Genomic DNA, 16,058 nt, shown 5'->3' on the forward strand with positions numbered 1-16,058 from the left:
AAAAAAATGTATATTAACAATAGGATATTTACCAAGCTAATTTGTTCTTTAACTCCGTACTCAGATTTTTTTTTTGATTATGCTCTACAATTAATTATGAAAGCAAAACAAAACTCAATGCTACTTTCCTTTGGGAACTATCGGGGATTTTTGAATGTTTTTCAATATTCAGTTTTATTTCAAATCAATCAGTACTCTAAAAAAAGTTGTTAAGCAGTATTTAACTTTTCGTTCAATAGTTATTCGCCGTCAAAAATGAATTGTTTTGAAATGAAACTAATTATTAATATTGAGTTTTGTTTTGATTTCGTAATTAATTGTAGAGCATAATCAAAAAATAATCTAAAGAACAAATTAGCTTGGTAAATAACAGACACCATAACGTTCATATCGATGGTCCTCTGCAATTACGACACAACAAAAAAAAAACCGTACTACTGAACAGTGGCACATATCTATAATCATTAATAAATCTTTATAAAGCGGTCATAAAGATTTAGCAAGGATTAGAAAAAGATTAGACATGTGCCACTGTTCAGTAGTAGGGTTTTTTTTTGTGAGTTGTGTCGTTATTGCACAGAACCATCGATATGTGCAAACAAATTACTAAGAAAGTTATGTAAAGATTAATCTGAGTCCGATTCGCTGGACAACAGCAATCCCGAAGCATCAATGTGCGGGTAATCCGTTTGTACCATCTGACCGAATACGCAGAGAAGCGAGGATATTTTCTTGCCAATCTTTCTGTCACGCTTCAAGACGTGCTTCTCTAGGCGCTGATAGTCTGTTTTTGTTTTTGGAGTTCCGCCTGAGGATGAAGGCGAAGGAGTATAATCTTCGCGAAGGGACGCACGCGAGGTCGACGAAATGTCGTCCGTATTTATGGGCACGAAACCCAAATCGCTTTCTTGTCTTGGCAGCTCACTATAAATTCCATTGCGGCTGTCAATGAGGAAAGGTGGATGATAATTGTCCTTTTTCGCCGCATACGCGTGGATTTCGTCAAAGGACTCCCAGTCTTTGGCCTCTTCCGCCGTTGCCTCCTCGCCGGTCCCCTCGCCTGTGCGATATATAAAAAAGGACTTATACTTTTTCATCAGGGCATTCCATTGGGTTTTACACGCAACTGCGTCTTTTCCGTTACCCAGTTGCTCTCTCAGTTCTTTCGCGATGTTTCTGTTACATAAATAAACAAAATCTTATTAGTGCATCAATCTCCATCCAAAATACATATTTAACTTACTTCCAGCCTGTGTTGCTATTGGCGTTTTTCCCTGTGAACCACAGATCCTGCTCTACTCGCTTTTGCAGCAGGATGTGACGCTCTGCGTTGTTCCCTTTTATAATCAATTGAAGCGTTTGATTCATAAAACTAATGCATTTAACAAGAAATACTTACGTGTAGTGTAGCTCTTTTTAGTTTTTTTTTGCTGGTGGCTCCATTTTTTAATGATGTATTATTATTTGGGTTAATTTGGCGTTACATTTAACGATCATCAACAAGTTTTGCGATTGTCAAAATTTTTTATGCGTTTGTGTGAAATTTTATTCACCTCACAACTGTCAAATTTTTCTTCGCCGCATACTTTGCTACCGATTCACACACGCTCTTAATTAATTTTGCATGCTGTCGCGTTCTCATCGTTACGCTCTTGCTTGTATACGTACACGCGATGGTGATGCTCTTTGAGCGTGTGCTCGTTCTCTGTTGTTGTCGTAGCAGCATACAAATTCCCCAAAGACTTTTTGGGGAGTGTTGCTGGAGTGACAGTCCTTGGCCAGATATAAATCTGGGTCGTTCCGGTTACATAGACCCGACTGTCGTGGGAACGTGCCCGCTCTCTGTCCATGCCTGCTGATGACGGACGTTTTACTTCGGCCGCAATAACACGAGAATCAGAAACAGATTGAGACGATGACGAAGACGAAGAGGAAGCAAGCAAATGAGTTTGACTAGCAGTACATGTAAATTTATTGTTTTTATTAATTTTTACATTCCCAGTAGGGGCTGCATTTACATAGATTATTGACACTAGTAGAGATGTTACCGTGCAGAGCTTTAACTTCGCGTGCCAGATTAGAAAGCACATAGTCTTTATCGCTGAGTATAGATTTTAACGAACATATCTGCAGATGAAGTTCAACCTTTTTTTCATTAGATTTTCGCGATCGGCAAGCAAAACATTCACAACAGAGAGTATGCGAGTATTGTCCGCTCTTAGAGCAGCGATTACATTGGACACAATAAGCAATAAGGATTGTTGCTCAGTATTAGGCATGTTAATTTCTCCACTGTATTTATTCTTTATCACAAACGGCGAAGCAGATATAAGTGACGAGCGGATAGAAACACGACGCTTATCCGAACAATCTTTACAGCAAAAAGGCCTCTCTATGGCTAACAGATAATCAACATCTGCTTGTACGATACCAACAAATTTCATGTGGAAAAACACTTTACATATCGCACAGTCTATCTTCGATTGAGTACGGTCAACTTTCTGCCCACAACAACACGGCATATTAATGTCTTCTATTATTGTAGTTTTAAACTAGATATCGATTTCGTATCAGCATTTACATATTTGTTTTCACCAACAGGAACATGAATATTGGCGGAAAAAGAGTAAATGTGTCTAAACTAAGTTGTTGTATAAAATTAACGTAGATATGTATGTATACATATCATAAGAAATCCATTTTTGTTATATAACATAAAATAGTCAATGTTTCAAACCCGAAAAATATTTCACAAATTTAAGGCTCAAAACTAATGGAGCGTTTTTGCTGCATTTAAAATGTTTTCGAAGAGCGTTCATGCTATCTCACTTAGTAAATGTACGTTTACGTGAGTTCGAAATCGTATGCTTTTGACAAACAGCCGTGTTCCAGTCGCTTATTCCGATCCGGATCCAAGGGCGTACGAAATATACTTGTTAATTTTTTGGATATTTCCTTTCTTCTCCTGTTGTGCTTCTGAGCCAGGTTTCTAGTCTACGAAGTGTCACTGTTGTGCATGGAAAAGCACTCAAAATGAAAACACCCTTATTTATTGCTGTTAGATATTATTTTTTTCTTCTTTAAATAGATCTACAACTTCAACATCTTTCAAATCTTCTTCGGACAAGTTCTTTTTCTTCCATAAATTGTACCAAAGAATGAGTTCACTTCCCTTACCTAGATCATAGATCTGTTGAAAATGCTTCGTATCTTTTCACTGGAACATTTAATCGAATACAATTGGTGCAATCTAGACAGCGAAAAAGCAGGAGTATTTTCATTGGAAAAGCGTAGTTGTAAAGAGACCGTTAGTGAATCCAGATACGGTATTATTATAGACCGTCGCCAGTACTCATTTTCATTGAAAGATGGGGGTTACTTCAGTTTTTTGTTTACCTGCTTCCTAGATCGGCTGTAATCATACGAAATTTTTTAATTAACTCAGTAGTGACTCCTTCTGCATTCTTTCGATCATTCTTAACCACCTCCAAAATTTTTCCAATGTGCTGATCAACGCCGATGAGGTCTATTGTCTGCATTTGCAAAATGTTTGCTGTAGGTTCCAAAAACATTGAATACACTTAGGTCTTTTTTATGCGGTACATGCGTTCCTCAGAAAGCCGCATAAAAAAGTTCTTTACTTTCATACAAAAACAGGGGATGCGTTCCAGCATTTTCAAAAACCGCATAAATTCAGATTTTCCATGTAAAAAATTCTAAAAAAAACCGCATAAAAACATCCGGAGAGGCAATATTAAGCAAAAAAAAAATTTATTTCTTCACTTCAACACTTATTCTTCCATGTAAAGCTGAACATTATGAAATAAATAAAGTTGTATCTGTATTTTAACCAAAAACAAAAAAATACCACAAAAAATACAGGAATTATGTTAGAGTACAAAGACAAATTACACTGGCTTACAGCAAAAACGTTCTATAGATGCCACTATCCAATTCCTATGTAGAATTGCTCGGTGATTCCGAAAATCGATTTAATTTTTTTTTTCTATAGATACGTTTTCGAGATATTTGCAATTTACCGTTATTCAGCTTAAAGCAAAAATTACGAACCTATTAAAAAAAAGGCAAATGAAAGCCAATGAAATTCTCCATAAACCATATATACATCACTTTCCGATAGGGCTTATAATTTCTGACAAATTAACTATCATTCCAGCTTCTTTTATTTTTCTTCTTCTTCTTTATTGGCGCTGTAACCGCCTAAGCGATTTTGGCCGAGTCCAAAACAGCACGCCAGTCATTTCTCTTCTGTGCTAACTGACGCCAATTGAAAATGCCAAGTGAAGCCAAGTGAACCTGGTCTTTCCAACGCAGAGGAGGCCTTCCTCTTCCTCTGTTACCAGCATCGCGGCCCGCGCTGAATATTTTCAGAGCAGGAGCGCTTCTGTCCATTCCAACGGCGTGGCCAAGCCAGCGGAACCGCTGAATTTTAATTCGCTGCACTATGTCTATATCGTTGTAAATCTCATACAGCTCATAGTTAAATCGTCTGCGATATTCGCCATCACCAACGCGTAAAGGTCCGTAAATCTTTCGCAGAATATTTCACTCGAAAACTCCAAGAGCGCCTCATCAGACGCTTTCATTGTCCATGCCTCCGCGTCATATACCAGCACAGGCATGATGAGTAACTTATAGAGTGTGATCTTTATATGACGAGAGAGGACTTTACTTCTCAATTGCCTACTCAGCCCAAAGTAGCACTTGTTGGCAAGAGGGATTCTCCGTTGCATTTCAAGGCTGATATTATTATTGGTGTTAATGCTGGTTCCCAAATAAACGAAGTCGTCTACTTTTTCAAACTTGTAACTGTCAACAGTGACGTGGGTGCCAAGACGCGTATGCTCTGACTGTTTATGTGACGACAGGAGATACTTCGTTTTGTCCTCGTTCACCACCAGACCCATTCGCTTTGCTTCTCTATTCAATCCCGAGGAGGCAGAACAGACGTTGCCCTTCTTTTTACCGATAACATCGATGTCGTCGGCATACGCCAGCAATTGTATGCTCTTGTAAAGTATTGTGCCTGAGCGGTTCAGTTCTGCGGCTCTGATATGTTCTCCAACATCAGATTAAAGAAATCACACGAAAGGGAGTCCCCTTGTCTGAAACCTCGTTTGGTATCAAACGGCTCGGGGAGATCCTTCCCTATTCTGACGGAGCTGGTGGTATTGCTCAACGCCATTTTACACAGCCGTATTAGTTTCGCTGGGATACCAAATTCAGACATCGCGGCATAAAGGCAACTTCTCTTCGTGCTTTTGAAAGACCTTATAACCTATGCTTAGAAGGCTGATTCCGCGGTAGTTGGCGCGTATGGCGGGGTCGCTTTTCTTGTGGATTGGGCAGAGCACACTTAAATTCCAGTCGTCGGGCATGCGTTCATCTGACCATATTCTGCATACGAGCTGATGCATGCACCTCATCAGCTCCTCGCCGCCGTACTTGAATAACTCGGCTGGCAGGCCGTCATCTCCAGCAGCTTTGTTGTTTTTCAGCCGCGTAATCGCTATTCGTACCTCGGCATAGTCAGGCGGTGGGACAGCTCGCTTCCTTATTCAGTTCCCTATAACGGTCCCACATGGCTCGCGTTGCGCCCGATCGCAGCGTGGCCCTGTAGGCGGCACCTTTTTTCTCTGCGGCTTCTTGACATTCCTCATCGTACCAGTTGTCCTTTCGGGCTCGCTGAAATCCAAGTTCTTCTTCGGCGGCGGTACTTAATGATCGGGAAATGTGGTTCCACTGCTCGTGTATGTCGGATTGTTGAAGAGTGCTTTCAGAGAGCAGGTGTGTTTGTCGAGTGGCGAATAAATTGGCCGTCTGTTGTGATTGCAGCCCTGCGAAGTCGATCAGCCTCAGTCCGTTATCGGACGTTTCGTCGTGGAGGCTGAATTTTCCGACAGTGGCGCCAAAAATCCCTTCCTTGCCCACCTTGGCATTAAAATCGCCAAGGACGATTTTGACATCGTGTCGGGGGCAGCGCTCATATGTACGTTCCAAGCGCTCATAGAAGAGATCCTTGGACGCCTCATCCTTGTCTTCCGTCGGGTATGGGCGCAGATGAGCGAGATGTTGAAGAATCTAGCTTTGATGCGGATTGTGGCTAGACGTTCGTCCACCGGGGTGAACGCCAGTACTCGGCGACGGAGTCTCTCCCCTACCACGAATCCAACACCGAATTTGCGCTCCTTTACGTGGCAGGTGTAGTAGACGTCGCAAGGCTTCACGCTTACTTTTCCATGCCCCGTCCATCGCATTTCTTGGATGGCGGTGATGTCAGCCTTTGTCTTCCCGAGGACATCAACCAGCCGGGAAGAGGGACCTTCCCCATTTAGGGTCCGGATATTCTATGTGCATACCCTTAAATCATAGTCCGTTATACGTTTGCCGTGGTCGTCATCAGAAAAAGGGGGTCTCATCCGAGGCTGTTTTTTCTTTTCATTGGGCGGGGTTTTAACGTGGCGGGACCCAAACCCAGCGCACGCGAAGTTTTACGCCTTCTCACTTTAGCTCGCGTGGACATAAATATCCGGACGTTGTGAGCTGCGATTTGAACCGTACGCACAAGAATCGCTTCTGGCCACTCCCAGGTGAATGGCAGTCAAAAGTTTTCCGCTTCTGCATCGGAACCATTTTTTTTATTATTTAATGAAAAAATGAAAAGAATCAAACTTTAACAGAAGAAAAATTAAAAAAATAACAAGTTCTGTGCCAAATTTTAGCGTTTGTACTAAAGCCTGTTTTGTTAAAAAAAAAGTTATTGATGAAGAAAGTCGATGGATAAATACGAAATAATGAGTGGTCAAATGAAAATGCGCAAAGATTTTTTGTATGAAAAATGAGCAGGAAAGAAAGTTACTCATACGCCACGTACACCCGAGTAACACGCGTGCGTAAACAAACATGCCTGGAATGCATAAAAACCCATCAAACATAACAGCGACATACATACAAATGTATACACATACATACATACACACCAACGCATACACAAAGGCACAGCATCAGCAATCCAGGCAACGGCAAAGTGGCGTGATCCAGCGCGTAAACAAATAAGCGTGCACAGGGAGAATGCAAACAAGACACCATCGGCATATGTACATACATACATACCTATATGCAGCAGCACGTAAACAAAGGCACAGGGCCCAACACTGCAGGCAAAAGCAAGGTCGTGCGATCAGGCGCGCAAACGAACTAGCACACCGACTACGCAAAATTCTTTAGAACAAACAAAAACACATGGGGGATATATGTACATTGTACATGCATATATACTTACATACAGCGCACATACGACACACATCAACACACAAACTATGCCGTGATCAAGTGCATTAACGCAACCAACAACACCCAACAAGCCAAAAGGCAACAACTTTGTACAGCAACGTAATGCAGCCAAGTTGTGCCGCGTTTAGATAAAAAGACGGGCAAGAAACGAATATCGATCACAGCACACCATGTCGTCATACACATCAAGCGAAGGAAACGAATACTCCGCCGAATACCCAACCAACGACTCCTCACGGGTTAGGTTGAGGAGGATGACGGCACCAGAAGACGAAGGAAACGAAACCCGGTCAGCGAGCGGCGGCGGTACAGACGACGACGAAACAGAGGTGTTTGGCGAACTAGGGGACGACAGCGAGGAAGAGGGGGCGATGGCAAAAAGCCCCCACTCCCATAGAAATTTCTAGCGACGAAGATGATCGCCAGCCTAACATACGGGGCGTAGAGCTGTAAAGTTTCCCTGTTTCAGAAAAAAACTATCATTACTCATTGATAGTTTCCAGCAATACCATCGATAGCACTATCGATAGTCAATGTAATGTTAAACACTGTTCCAAATTAACAGGGACTGCATCGAAAAACAAAAAAAAAAACAACATACTGAAAATATAAACACATGAAGGGCCGTTTTCTTAAGTAACTTTTAACTTTAAAATTCACTTTATGTTTAAATATTGCTCTAACATGTATAGTTCTGTCTAAGTAATGCATTTAATTATCGAATATTATTTATTTATTTACATATCTATTACTGAAGCTTACAATTAAAAATAAAATTATGAGCCTAGTAAAGAAAGCTTATTCTTATGATCTATAACACATGGCAACAAAAATGGGAAAAAATGTGTTGCGGCAAATGTTACAGCTGTTTTTGATTGACTTGTCAGTGCTGATTACGAATCCATGAGCATAAGGTTTCCATCAGCTCCAGATTTTGTGAAAAACGAGGTCAAAATGTCAAAAAATCGGGTTTTTTTTGGCAATCTTTTAGAAGTTCTAGCAAAGAAACAAAAGGCGGTGTTGGCGCAGTGTAGACATAGCCTAAGCAATGTAAATTTATCGATTTTTCTTTATTGTGAGCCTCCTTGCCATCACTAAATAATTTGATCGAGGAGAAAGAAAAGGTCATTATAGATTCTGGCAAGGAGGAGTGAAAACGCACAAAAGCGTAAGTTCTTAATATATGTGTATTTCTTCTAATCTACCATGTATATGTACATTTTATAAAACAGGAAATAAAGCGCCACGTCACAGTTATCATAGCACGGAAATTTGACAGCTTTTATTTGTTCACCTAGGAGCCGGAATCTATAATCAACATTTCTTTATTTGGCTTTTCTTGGGAAAAGCAAAGAGCAGCCGTGGAGCTCCGAATGTGCGCGCTGGCGCAGATTAAAAGGTGGAAAAATTTGAGGGTACCAACTAGCGCAGATGAATATTTAATGCATTGTTATCGGTGAATTGTTACTAAAGAGGAGTACGTCGTGGGATTGCTAGTTGATTTTGGTGAGACACCCTAAGGAGTAATCGGTAAGTACTCTGGGAGATTGGTTAGGGAGAATAATTGGTGGTCGGACGGTGGCATACAACAAATTATTAAATTATTTGGACAGAAAATAGTTTTAACCTAAAAAATAAACGAAAGAAAAACGTTATTGAAAAATATCGGGACCACTCATAACGTTATTATCGTAGACATACATACAGCATGCCAAAACACGTTCGGGCGCAAGTCAAGGTGTGCAAGGAGACAGCGATACGAATGAAGAATGTCGAGAAACGGTGGCCCTGCAGCCGTTAGCGAATCCGCTTGCCAACCAATCGCTGGAATTAAATTTAGCGGAAATCCTACAGCAAGTACAAAGCCTTCAAGAAGAGCTAAGGAAAACTAGACAAATACAAGTGGATATGATGGGCAACGATAGAATTGTTACAGCAGGATCTAGCGTTGTTGGCCATTCCCAAACCAGGTCTAATATGGTGTCAGCATCTGAAGTCGATGGTCGTCCAGAGGACTGGCCAATGTTTAAAAAAAATTTTATAGCTACAACTGCAGAGTATCGGTATAGTGGCACGCAAAATATGATGCGTCTTCAAAAAGCAGGCAAAGGGAAAGCTAGGAAAACAATTGAATGTTTATTAATACACAGCCGAAATGTTAGCCAAGTAATGAAAGTTTTACAGGACCGCTTTGGGAAACCAGAGTTTTTAGTAAAGAGTCAAATAATAAAATTCGTAATTTTGCACCGAACATCGAATTGAACAATTGGTAATATTCGCAACGAAGGTTCAAAATTTATTTTCATTTTTCCAAGCAGCTGATTGTGATCGTCATTTATCGAACCCAACATTGATGGAAGAACTGTTGTTGAAGCTGCCTATACAAAGGCGCATCGAGTGGGCGTGACATGCTGTATCCATCGTCCACTTTAGCGACTGGTTGCAGGAACTATCGGACGTCGTTTATTCAGCTTGTGCATATTCAACCTTCGAGATGCGCCAAAATAGAACTGAAGACCGCCAAAGATTCTTCCATGTGAATGAGGGTAATAATGAGAATACTCGAATAGCATGTGAAGTGTGCGCGGAGAGACATAACATAACTAAGTGCGATAAGTTTTTACGTATGCATCTTCCTGATATGTGCCGTGTAGTACGACGTAAAAGGCTCTGTTTCAACTGCTTAAAAGGGGGTCACCGAAGCAATCTGTGTGGCGAACAACATGCGTGTGGGGATAGGCGCTGCTCAAAGAAGTTGCATGCACATCTTCATCAGTCTAGTGGTAGAAGTAAAAATTGGGATTTGACGCGTTCACAAGAAGCATCACAGCCGTCATCAGGGCCTGGTATTCAGCAACCGTTGCCATCGGCTTCAAGACAAGCAGTTCAGCAGCAGCAAGCATCAGATGAAGCAGTATCAGTTTTCACCAGTACCATAGTACCTAGACACACACCGAAGTTCTTCAAAATAATTCCAGTTATTTTGTATGCCGATGTGAAGGAGGTCAAGAACTACACATTCTTCGATGAGGGGTCAGCGATATCGTTAATGAATCGGGGTCTAGCCAGCCGGACTATGGACTTAAAGAACATAATGATAACCTAACATTGCAGCGGTTCGGAACCACAACAGTCACGGAGCCCTCGTGTAGAGTGGACGTGGAGATATCAGGAGTTGGGCATAATCGTAGAAGATTCAAATTACAAGGCGTTCGCACGGTTGAAAACCTGCAACTACCAATGCAGTCTCTCCGCTTATCGGAGCTGCATTACAAGCATCGACACTTACCTATTATGCAATACAGCGATGCAACACCAGAGCTGCTGATAGGATTGGACAACGCTCCTCTGGGTATCCCACGTCGAATAGCGTATGACGGAAGTAGAGGTACTGCAGTGGTATTAACCAAACTTGGATGGGCGATTTATGGAACAGGGAGCCATTCAACCCCCAATGTTCGTTTTCGTTCTTTATTTACACAGGTATACGATACAATGAGAAGCCGGAAAAGTTGGAGAATTTAGTCAGCGAGTACATCGTCAATGAGAATATGGGAGTAAATACGATGAAGCAACCGGTTGAAGCTGAAGACATGCTAAGGGCTAAGAAGCTATTGGAAGAGAACACGAAGCGCTATGGGCGTCGTTACGAAACCTGTTTACTGTGGAAGCAAGATAAGAGAGAGTTGCCGGAAAGTCGAGAGATGGCGGAAAAAAAGGTTTTCTTTTCACTGGAGAGAAAGTTTGAAAGGAATGATGATTTTAAAAAGGCGTACTCAGCTATCATTTCGGAATATGTTAATAAAGGCTATTGTCGGAAGCTGAATAATGAGGAAGTGGTACAAAAGAGTGGACGAACATGGTATCTACCTAATTTTGGTGTAAATAACCACAATAAAACTCAGACTGGTTTCGATGCGGCGGCTGAATCTCATGGAATTTCACTAAACTCCATGCTGCTAAGTGGGCCGGATCTATCGCAGCCTTTGACACCGGTTCTCCTGAAATTCAGGCAGAAGCCAGTCGGTGTTTGTGCAGACATGGTGGAAATGTTCCACCAAATCAGGATTCGCGCAGAAGATTTAACAGCACAACGTTTCTTGTGGAGAACTGATCCGGGAGCACCTCTGGCTGAATATGTCATGAATGTTATGACATTTGGAGCCACATGCAAAATGCAGAAGAGTTCAAAGAAAAATTTCCTGAAGCTGGGGCAGCCATCATACACAATCATTATGTAGATGATTTCGTTCATAGCTTTTCAAGCGCTGAGGAGACCCTGAAGGTTACAAAACAGGCAATTTGGATACATGCAAACGGAGGCTTCGAATTAAAAAGATTTGTATCGAACTCGAAAGTTGTTAGTGATTAAATAGAGAAGAACTATCTGTATCTACCCTAAATCTTGATAGGGAAAGCACCGAGTTATTCCCGAATGTACTTGGAATGTTTTGGGTGACCAAAAGTGAGGCACTGAAATTTACCTTGTCATTTGGAAAAGTTAATAGAGATGTGCTGCTGAAGAAACGAAGGCCAACCAAGCGAGAAGTGCTCAGCATAACAATGTCGGTTTTTGATCCTTTCGGAGTTGCAGCTGAATATACGTTGCAGGCGAAACTAATCCTGCAGACAATATGGAGAGAGCAGAAAGATTGGGACATAGAGGTTTCCGATGCAGCGAAGGAACGATGGGGAAAATGGCTGCGAGCGTTACACGACTTGGAGAAAATAAGCATACCGCGTTGTTATGGAGCTAATTTTATGTCATCATCAGCGGACCTACACGTGTTTGCCGATGCGAGTAAATCAGCGTATGCTGCAGTAGCTTACTGGGGATTTGTGGGCGACCATGGCGATACACAACCAAACTTTGTTGCTGGAAGAACCAAATGCGCTCCAATAAAACTTGTGTCTGTCCCTCGTCTCGAGCTGCAATCGGCAGTTCTCGCAACACGTTTGAGGGCAAGCATTGTTGAAAGTCATGACAAGTCTCCAACCCGTATAGTAGAGTGGTCTGATTCAAAAACTGTTTTATCTTGGATAAAATCAGATCATCGTCGATACAAGCCTTATGTAGCACATCGTGTCAACGAAATTGTAGATGGCAGTGACGTCAATGACTGGAGATGGTTGTCCAGTGCATTAAACCCCGCTGATTTTGGGACACGGGTTAGAGACCAGAAGAGGGAATCATCTTGGATAACCGGACCAAAGTTCCTCCAGGATGAAGAGGCAAGTTGGCCATCAAGCGTAACCTGCGAAAGTACAAATATTGAGCTACGCAAAAGATTTACTATTTTACTAATTAATGTTAATACTTAATTTTTAAAGAGATTTTCATCATTTATACGGCTGAAGAGAGTAGTCAGTTGGATAATGCGGTTTAGGGAAAACTGCTACACATTAAAGGATGCACGCGTCTACGGTAACCTAATACCGTCGAGCTAAGGCGAGCTGAAACAGTCATCGTTCGGGCGGTACAAATGGAAGCGTTTCATCTCTGGCCCATAGTGGATGGCGAAGGAGTAATCAGACTTGGAGGGAGAATAGACGCTGCATCAGCAATTCCATATTATACCAGAAGACCGATAATTCTACCCAAGATTGGTCATCTAACCCAGATTATCATAGACTACTACCACCGTATTTGGAAGCAACAAAACAACTCCATGAAAATTGCCGAGATACGACGTAGGTATTGGATACCACACATAAGAGCAGAAGTGCGTCGGGCTATAAAAAGGTGTCAGTACTGCATCAAGGAAAGAGCTACTCCACGCCCGCCATTGATGGGCCAGCTGCCAAGCGATCGATTGTCGCCATTTGTTAGGCCTTTCACGTACGTCGGGTTGGACTATATGGGACCGTTCACGATTGTCATTGGTAGGCGGAGCGAAAAGCGTTGGATCGACCTTTTTACATGTTTAACTTCACGTGCAGTGCATTTAGAAATGGCGAAGGATCTCTCAACTGATACGTGTCTGACTTACATTAAAAACTCAATGTGTCGACGTGGCACACCCATTCGTATTTGTTCGGATAATGGAACAAATTTTGTCGGTGCTGACAAGGAGTGAAAGCGCCAGTTAAAGGACTTCGAAAACATGAATATAGAGTGGGTTTTCAACTGTCCACTCAATCCACACGCAGAAGGTTGCTGGGAGCGGTTGGTGCGCAGCAATAAAAGACCGATGGGACACGCAGTACACAGCGAGAATCTTCACGAGCACTCCTTATATAGTTTGATGTGCGAGGCCTAAAACATCGTAAATTCCCGACCGTTAACAAATGTTGCACTGGACGAACCGACTGACCAACCACTAACCCCTAATCACTTTCTCCTAGGTACCCCGAATTGTGAACAAACACCACACCCTCAAGAGGAGAAGTTCCGAGTCACCCGCAAACTTTGGCGTAAAGTGCGGCAAATGCAGTATCGGACCTGGAAAAAATGGATCGATGAATATCTTCCTGGTCTGACACGGCGAAAGAAATGGTGTCTACCGGTAAAACCACTAGCAGTAGGAGATGTGGTATTAGTATGCGATCGTGGTATGCACCAGTCGAGTTGGCCCATGAAACGAGTAGTGAAGGTCTTCCCAGGTAAAGACAACCAAGTGAGAACCGCGCTGATTCAAACGAAGGCGGGCATCTATAAGCGACCGGCCTGCAACTTAGTCAAACTTGATGTTGGTGAATCTGATCAGATTCACGAAGGCGGGGATGTTGGCGCAGTGTAGACATAGCCTAAGCAATGTAAATTTATAGATTTTGATTTATTGTGAGCCCCCTATGTAGATTTATCGATTTTTCTTTATTGTGAACCTCCTTGTCATTACTAAATAATTTGAACGAGGAGAATGAAAAGGTCATTTTAGATTCTGGCAAATAGGAGTGAAATCGCACAAAAATTCTTAATCAGGCAGGTTCTGCAATTCACTTCCGAGTGAATTTCAACCCCTGCCAATTTGAATTCTACACGAATCCGACTCAAATTCACTCGGAAGTGAATTGCAGAACCTGCCTGAATATATGTGTATTTCTTCTAATCTACCATGTATATGTACATTTTATAAAACAGGAAATAAAGCGCCACGTCACAGTTATCATAGCACGGAAATTTGGCAGCTTTTATTTGTTCACCTAGGAGCCGGAATCTATAATCAACGGGCGGTATTAGGCTTAAATTGAAGCTAGAAGTCTCGACTACTATCCCTAAAAATATCATCCCTACACCTTGACCTGATGGTCACTTATAGTAATTTTTGATTACCTGATTTTGTGCGAAGTTTGAGTACCCACCGAAATTAAACAAAAGGAGATAGAGCCTTCCACTTGGGCTAAAATTAAGGCTTGAACTTTCGACTACAATCGCTTAAAATAGCATCCCTGAACCTTAACCCTAAGGTCACTTATAGTTATTTATTTAACAGCAAAAACTGAATTTGGCAAAACTTATTTATTTTTTTCAATAGCACAGTATTTATTCCAGTATTTTTTATTGTTCAATAAATGACTTTTAGTGACCATCGGGTCAAGGTGCACGGATAGTAGCCGAGAGTTATAGCTTTAGTTTAAGTCTCAGTTAAAGGTTCTATCACCTTTTCTTTTTGTGCTAGACCTTCTAATATATTGCAAAAAACGCGATTTTTTGACACTTTGACCTCGTTTTTCTCAAAATCTGGAGCTGATGGAAACTTTATGCTTAGGGACTCGTAATCAGCATAAAAAAGTCTACCAAAAACAGCTTTGTCATTTGCCGCAACAAAATCACTGTTGCCTTGTTTAATTGTTGCTTATTATAAATTTTCAAATATGATATATTTTCTTTAAATTTCATAATATAATTTTTTGATTTGTTTACAGCCAAGAAACACACAAACGTCAAACACCGATAATAGAAATGCTTTACTTCAGCCAATGCCTTATGGTTTGAAGCAACGTTTAAATATAAAGGGAGCTTTTCAATTAAAGGTTGCTTGAGAAAACGGCCATTAAAGGAGGAATCACAATGAAAGTATCACTTATAATAAAAAATTGACAAACTTAAAAAACTGACGCGCAGCTACATGGAGACATTATAAATAAATTCGGCAGTGCTAGAGGTTTTAAACTATCGATAGTCAACTAGTACTATCGATAGTTTAACCTTTTTTGAGAAAAAATATCACTACTCATCGATAGGGGCAAACAAATAAAGCTATCGATACTATCGATAGTACCATCGTTAGTTTGACACCTCTAACGGGGCGAAGTAAACATAACCGCGGAAGACAAACAACGCGCAGGTACAACGAGTATACCCGCAATGTGGGCATACGCCTACGCATTTTTACCGACACCACCGCAAGTACCCCAGGGGAAGAACCGCCACCGAAGCGGTATATTTGCGAGGCCATCAGCAACACCACACAAGACGACGGGGAGATGAGCTTGATGGCGAGCGAGGGTTTACTCCGCGAAGTCGAGGAGCAGGCCACTAACCACAACTCCCATTCCGAGGAAGAAGATGGGATGGGCGACATAATGAAGTGGCTGGACGCCAACGAGGCTGAATCCACAAACACCCCAACAAGTTGGCGCAACCTTACTGGAGAGGCCCAACTGCCAACGGAGCCAACAGAAGAGCTACGGCGACACCTCCAGCAAGAACGGAAGCCAGGCACCAAACAGTCGTTCCGAAGAAATGCAAATGCAGGCGTTGGTACCGCATCCGCATTTCACGAGCTGGAAACGTGGCGGTA

At 41.8% G+C, this 16,058-nt stretch overlaps 1 protein-coding gene and 1 long non-coding RNA gene across 2 annotated transcripts in view; one reads left to right on the forward strand and one right to left on the reverse strand.

The window, feature by feature from the left end:
* The window catches only part of LOC118745224 (beta-galactosidase), a 347,980-nt gene that overhangs the window by 174,602 nt on the left and 157,320 nt on the right, over nt 1-16,058 (reverse strand). The gene's annotated exons all lie outside the window — the stretch shown is intronic.
* Nucleotides 8,339-16,058, forward strand: part of LOC118745283 — an 11,920-nt gene continuing 4,200 nt past the window's right edge. The window contains exons 1-2 of the long non-coding RNA XR_004993630.1: nt 8,339-8,482; nt 8,547-8,713. This is a non-coding gene — a long non-coding RNA (uncharacterized LOC118745283). The remainder of the gene's footprint in view (nt 8,483-8,546; nt 8,714-16,058) is intronic.

Source organism: Rhagoletis pomonella, unplaced genomic scaffold (genome assembly GCF_013731165.1).
Source record: "Rhagoletis pomonella isolate Grant_MI unplaced genomic scaffold, Rhpom_1.0 Rhpom_scaffold_00001, whole genome shotgun sequence".
NCBI lineage: Eukaryota > Metazoa > Arthropoda > Insecta > Diptera > Tephritidae > Rhagoletis > Rhagoletis pomonella.